We start from the raw sequence: 7,414 nt of genomic DNA, 5'->3' as shown, positions 1-7,414 counted from the left end.
CTGATTTCTTCTTTTTAAACATTTTTCTAAGTTTTTCTGGTTACTCACTTCTTCTTTTTAAACATTTTTCTAAGTTTTTCTGGTTACTGATTTCTTCTTTTTAAACATTTTTCGCAGTTTTTCTGGTTACTGATTTCTTCTTTTTAAACATTTTTCTAAGTTTTTCTGGTTACTGATTTCTTCTTTTTAAACATTTTTCTAAGTTTTTCTGGTTACTCACTTCTTCTTTTTAAACATTTTTCTAAGTTTTCCTGGTTACTGATTTCTTCTTTTTAAACATTTTTCGCAGTTTGTCTGGTTACTGATTTCTTCTTTTTAAACATTTTTCGCAGTTTTTCTGGTTACTGATTTCTTCTTTTTAAACATTTTTCTAAGTTTTTCTGGTTACTCACTTCTTCTTTTATAACATTTTTCTAAGTTTTCCTGGTTACTGATTTCTTCTTTTTAAACATTTTTCTAAGTTTTCCTGGTTACTGATTTCTTCTTTTTAAACATTTTTCTAAGTTTTTCTGGTTACTCATTTCTTCTTTTTAAACATTTTTCGCAGTTTTTCTGGTTACTGATTTCTTCTTTTTAAACATTTTCCTAAGTTTTCCTGGTTACTGATTTCTTCTTTTTAAACATTTTTCTAAGTTTTCCTGGTTACTCATTTCTTCTTTTTGATCATTTTTCTAAGTTTTCCTGGTTACTGATTTCTTCGTTTTGAACATTTTTCTAAGTTTTCCTGGTTACTCACTTCTTCTTTTCAAACATTTTTCTTCGTTTTTCTGTTTACTCATTTAGCACTTTCAGGCACTTTCCGATCATTTCCTCGTTCCCGATTTCACCCTTTAAAACGCTTTCGGGCATTTCCCTAAGTTTTGCGGTTCACTCGTTTGGGACTCACTGACACCTTCTCTAGCTTCCCTGCTCACTTTTTTCGTACTGTTGAGAAAATTCGAACCCTTTCCTTAACTATGCCGGTTACTGACTTCACCGCTTCAGACCCTTGTCCCCGTAATGAAAGATACCATTTCCCACCGTGGGAAATGCACGAAAATCGGACTGAACACGGGGGAGGCTCCCCCCTCGAAGGCGAGACCGTCGGCAGAACCGCCGGGTCAAACCCGGCTGAGCTACCCGGCTTACAAGTCTCAAAGTCGGTATGAGCAGTCACGTCCACCCCCATTCCCTTTTGGACCACTTCCCACGGTTCCAAATGCATGAAAATCGGCCTGTACACGGGGGAGGCACCCGCCTCGAAGACGAGACCGTCGGCAGAACCGCCGGGTCAAACCCGGCTGAGCTACCCGGCTCGGAAGCGCCAAAGTCGGGTTGAGCAGTCACATTCACTCCCATCCCCTTTTGGGCAACTTCCCACGGTTGGAAATGCATGGAAATCGGACTGAACACGGGGGAGGCTCCCCCCTCGAAGGCGAGACCGTCGGCAGAACCGCCGGATCAAACCCGGCTGAGCTACCCGGCTTACAAGTCTCAAAGTCGGTATGAGCAGACACGTCCACCCCCATTCCCTTTTGGACCACTTCCCACGGTTCGAAATGCATGAAAATCGGCCTGTATACGGGGGAGGCACCCGCCTCGAAGACGAGACCGTCGGCAGAACCGCCGGGTCAAACCCGGCTGAGCTACCCGGCTCGGAAGCGCCAAAGTCGGGTTGAGCAGTCACATTCACTCCCATCCCCTTTTGGGCAACTTCCCACGGTTGGAAATGCATGGAAATCGGACTGAACACGGGGGAGGCTCCCCCCTCGAAGGCGAGACCGTCGGCAGAACCGCCGGATCAAACCCGGCTGAGCTACCCGGCTTACAAGTCTCAAAGTCGGTATGAGCAGACACGTCCACCCCCATTCCCTTTTGGACCACTTCCCACGGTTCGAAATGCATGAAAATCGGCCTGTATACGGGGGAGGCACCCGCCTCGAAGACGAGACCGTCGGCAGAACCGCCGGGTCAAACCCGGCCGGGCTACCCGGGTTAGAAGCCCTAGAGTCGGGTTGAGCAGTCACAATCACTCCCATCCCCTTTTGAACCTGTTCCCACCGTTGGAAATGCACGAAAATCGGCCTGTACACGGGGGAGGCTCCCCCCTCGAAGGCGAGACCGTCGGCAGAACCGCCGGGTCAAACCCGGCTGAGCTACCCGGCTTACAAGTCTCGAAGTCGGGTTGAGCAGTCACATTCACTCCCATCGACTTTTGGGCAACTTCCCACCGTTGCAAATGCATGAAAATCGGCCTGTACACGGGGGAGGCACCCGCCTCGAAGTCGAGACCGTCGGCAGAACCGCCGGGTCCAACCCGGCTGAGCTACCCGGCTTACAAGTCTCAAAGCCGGGTTGGGCAGTCACGTTCACCCCCATTCCCTTTTGGATCACTTCCCACGGTTCGAAATGCACGAAAACCGGCCTGTACACGGGGGAGGGTCCGCCCTCGAAGGCGAGACCGTCGGCAGAACCGCCGGGTCAAACCTGGCTGAGCTACCCGGCTTACAAGTCTCAAAGTCGGGTTGAGCAGTCACGTTCACTCCCATCGACTTTTAGACCACTTCCCACGGTTCGAAATGCACGAAAATCGGCCTGTACACGGGGGAGGCACCCGCCTCGAAGACGAGACCGTCGGCAGAACCGCCGGGTCAAACCCGGCCGAGCTACCCGGCTTAAAAGTCTCAAAGTCGGTATGAGCAGTCACATTCACCCCCATTCCCTTTTGGACCACTTCCCACGGTTGGAAATGCATGAAAATCGGCCTGGACACGGGGGAGGCTCCCCCCTCGATGACGAGACCGTCGGCAGAACCGCCGGAACAAACCCGGCTGAGCTACCCGGCTTACAAGTCTCAAAGTCGGTATGAGCAGACACGTCCACCCCCATTCCCTTTTGGACCACTTCCCACCGTTGGAAATGCACGAAAATCGGCCTGTACACGGGGGAGGCACCGGCCTCGAAGACGAGACCGTCGGCAGAACCGCCGGGTCAAACCCGGCTGAGCTACCCGGCTTACAAGTCTCAAAGTCGGGTTGAGCAGTCACATTCACTCCCATCGACTTTTGGGCAACTTCCCACGGTTCGAAATGCACAAGATTCGGCCTGAACACGGGGGACGCTCCCCCCTCGAAGGCGAGACCGTCGGCAGACCCGCCGGGTCAAACCCGGCTGAGCTACCCGGCTCGGAAGCGCCAAAGTCGGTATGAGCAGTCACGTTCACTCCCATCCCCTTTTGGACCGCTTCCCACGGTACGAAATGCATGAAAATCGGCCTGTACACGGGGGAGGCACCCGCCTCGAAGACGAGACCGTCGGCAGAACCGCCGGGTCAAACCCGGCTGAGCTACCCGGCTTACAAGTCTCAAAGTCGGGTTGAGCAGTCACATTCACTCCCATCGACTTTTGGGCAACTTCCCACGGTTCGAAATGCACAAAATTCGGCCTGAACACGGGGGACGCTCCCCCCTCGAAGGCGAGACCGTCGGCAGAACCGCCGGGTCAAACCCGGCTGAGCTACCCGGCTTAAAAGTCTCAAAGTCGGTATGAGCAGTCACATTCACCCCCATTCCCTTTTGGACCACTTCCCACGGTTGGAAATGCATGAAAATCGGCCTGGACACGGGGGAGGCTCCCCCCTCGATGACGAGACCGTCGGCAGAACCGCCGGAACAAACCCGGCTGAGCTACCCGGCTTACAAGTCTCAAAGTCGGTATGAGCAGACACGTCCACCCCCATTCCCTTTTGGACCACTTCCCACCGTTGGAAATGCACGAAAATCGGCCTGTACACGGGGGAGGCACCGGCCTCGAAGACGAGACCGTCGGCAGAACCGCCGGATCAAACCCGGCCGAGCTACCCGGGTTAGAAGCCTCAGAGTCGGGTTGAGCAGTCACGTCCACCCCCATTCCCTTTTGGACCACTTCCCACGGTTCGAAATGCACGAAAATCGGCCTGTACACGGGGGAGGGAGCCGCCTCGAAGACGAGACCGTCGGCAGAACCGCCGGTTCAAACCCGGCTGAGCTACCAGGCTCGGAAGCGCCAAAGTCGGGTTGAGCAGTCACATTCACTCCCATCCCCTTTTGGGCAACTTCCCACCGTTGCAAATGCATGAAAATCGGCCTGTACACGGGGGAGGGAGCCGCCTCGAAGACGAGACCGTCGGCAGAACCGCCGGATCAAACCCGGCTGAGCTACCAGGCTCGGAAGCGCCAAAGTCGGTATGAGCAGTCACATTCACTCCCATCCCCTTTTGGGCCACTTCCCACGGTTCGAAATGCACGAAAATCGGACTGAACACGGGGGAGGCTCCCCCCTCCAAAACGAGACCATCGGCAGAATCGACGGGTCAAACCCGGCCGAGCTACCCGGGTTAGAAGCCTCAAAGTCGGGTTGAGCAGTCACGTCCACCCCCATCCCCTTTTGGACCACTTCCCACGGTTCGAAATGCACGAAAATCGGCCTGTACACGGGGGAGGCACCCGCCTCGAAGACGAGACCGTCGGCAGACCCGCCGGATCAAACCCGGCCGAGCTACACGGCTTACAAGTCTCAATGTCGGTATGAGCAGTCACGTCCACCCCTATTCCCTTTTGGACCACTTCCCACGGTACGAAATGCATGAAAATCGGCCTGTACACGGGGGAGGCACCCGCCTCGAAGACGAGACCGTCGGCAGAACCGCCGGGTCAAACCCGGCTGAGCTACCCGGCTCGGAAGCGCCAAAGTCGGGTTGAGCAGTCACATTCACTCCCATCGACTTTTGGGCAACTTCCCACGGTTCGAAATGCACAAAATTCGGCCTGAACACGGGGGACGCTCCCCCCTCGAAGGCGAGACCGTCGGCAGAACCGCCGGGTCAAACCCGGCTGAGCTACCCGGGTCGGAAGCGCCAAGGTCGGTATGAGCAGTCACATTCACTCCCATCCCCTTTTGGACCGCTTCCCACGGTTTGAAATGCACGAAAATCGGCCTGTACACGGGGGAGGCTCCGCCCTCGAAGGCGAGACCGACGGCAGAACCGCCGGGTCAAACCCGGCCGGGCTACCCGGGTTAGAAGCCTCAGAGTCGGGTTGAGCAGTCACATTCACCCCCATCCCCTTTTGAACCTCTTCCCACCGTTGGAAATGCACGAAAATCGGCCTGTACACGGGGGAGGCGCCCCTCTCGAAGGCGAGACCGACGGCAGAACCGCCGGGTCAAACCCGGCCGAGCTACCCGGGTTAGAAGCCTCAGAGTCGGGTTGAGCAGTCACATTCACCCCCATTCCCTTTTGGACCACTTCCCACGGTACGAAATGCATGAAAATCGGCCTGTACACGGGGGAGGCACCCGCCTCGAAGACGAGACCGTCGGCAGAACCGCCGGGTCAAACCCGGCTGAGCTACCCGGGTCGGAAGCGCCAAGGTCGGTATGAGCAGTCACATTCACTCCCATCCCCTTTTGGACCGCTTCCCACGGTTTGAAATGCACGAAAATCGGCCTGTACACGGGGGAGGCTCCGCCCTCGAAGGCGAGACCGACGGCAGAACCGCCGGGTCAAACCCGGCCGGGCTACCCGGGTTAGAAGCCTCAGAGTCGGGTTGAGCAGTCACATTCACCCCCATCCCCTTTTGAACCTCTTCCCACCGTTGGAAATGCACGAAAATCGGCCTGTACACGGGGGAGGCCCCCCTCTCGAAGACGAGACCGTCGGCAGACCCGCCGGATCAAACCCGGCCGAGCTACACGGCTTACAAGTCTCGATGTCGGTATGAGCAGTCACGTCCACCCCCATTCCCTTTTGGACCACTTCCCACGGTACGAAATGCATGAAAATCGGCCTGTACACGGGGGAGGCACCCGCCTCGAAGACGAGACCGTCGGCAGAACCGCCGGGTCAAACCCGGCTGAGCTACCCGGCTCGGAAGCGCCAAAGTCGGGTTGAGCAGTCACATTCACTCCCATCCCCTTTTGGGCCACTTCCCACGGTTCGAAATGCATGAAAATCGGCCTGTACACGGGGGACGCTCCCCCCTCGAAGGCGAGGCCGTCGGCAGAACCGCCGGGTCAAACCCGGCTGAGCTACCCGGGTTAGATGCCTCAAAGTCGGGTTGAGCAGTCACATTCACCCCCATCCCCTTTCGGCCCCCTTCCCACGGTTGGAAATGCATGAAAATCGGCCTGTACACGGTGGGCGCTCCCCCCTCGAAGGTGAGACCTTCGGCAGAACCGCCGGGTCAAATCCTGCCGAGCTACCCGCGTTAGAGGTCTCAATGTCGGCTTCAGCAGTCACATTCAATCCCATTCCCGTTTGGACCTCTTCCCGCCGATGGAAATGCACAAAATTCGGCCTGAACACGCGGGACGCTCCCCCCTCGAAGGCGAGACCGTCGCCAGAACCGCCGGGTCAAATCCGGCTGAGCTACCCGCGTTACAGGTCTCAAAGTCGGGTTGAGCAGTCACGTTCACCCCCATCCCCTTTCGGACCCCTTCCCACGGTTGGAAATGCATGAAAATCGGCCTGTACACGGTGGGCGCTCCCCCCTCGAAGGTGAGACCTTCGGCAGAACCGCCGGGTCAAATCCGGCCGAGCTACCCGCGTTAGAGGTCTCAATGTCGGCTTCAGCAGTCACATTCAATCCCATTCCCGTTTGGACCTCTTCCCGCCGATGGAAATGCACAAAATTCGGCCTGAACACGCGGGAGGCTCCCCCCTCGAAGGTGAGACCTTCGGCAGAACCGCCGGGTCAAATCCGGCCGAGCTACCCGCGTTAGAGGTCTCAATGTCGGCTTCAGCAGTCACATTCAATCCCATTCCCGTTTGGACCTCTTCCCGCCGATGGAAATGCACAAAATTCGGCCTGAACACGCGGGACGCTCCCCCCTCGAAGGCGAGACCGTCGCCAGAACCGCCGGGTCAAATCCGGCCGAGCTACCCGCGTTAGAGGTCTCAATGTCGGCTTCAGCAGTCACATTCAATCCCATTCCCTTTTGGAACACTTCCCGCCGTTAACAATGCACGATATTCGGCCTGAACACGCGGGACGCTCCCCCCTCGAAGGTGAGACCTTCGGCAGAACCGCCGGGTCAAATCCTGCCGAGCTACCCGCGTTAGAGGTCTCAATGTCGGCTTCAGCAGTCACATTCAATCCCATTCCCGTTTGGACCTCTTCCCGCCGATGGAAATGCACAAAATTCGGCCTGAACACGCGGGGCGCTCCCCCCTCGAAGGCGAGACCGTCGCCAGAACCGCCGGGTCAAATCCGGCTGAGCTACCCGCGTTACAGGTCTCAAAGTCGGCTTCAGCAGTCACATTCAATCCCATTCCCTTTTGGAACACTTCCCGCCGTTAACAATGCACGATATTCGGACTGAACACGGGGGCCGGTCCGCCCTCGAAGTCAACACCGTCCGCAGAACCGCCGGGGCAAATCCGGCTGAGCTACCCCGC

This window comes from Chiloscyllium punctatum, unplaced genomic scaffold, assembly GCF_047496795.1.
Source record: "Chiloscyllium punctatum isolate Juve2018m unplaced genomic scaffold, sChiPun1.3 scaffold_502, whole genome shotgun sequence".
In the NCBI taxonomy this organism is placed as follows: Eukaryota; Metazoa; Chordata; class Chondrichthyes; order Orectolobiformes; family Hemiscylliidae; genus Chiloscyllium; species Chiloscyllium punctatum.
This window is presented reverse-complemented; position numbering follows the sequence as displayed.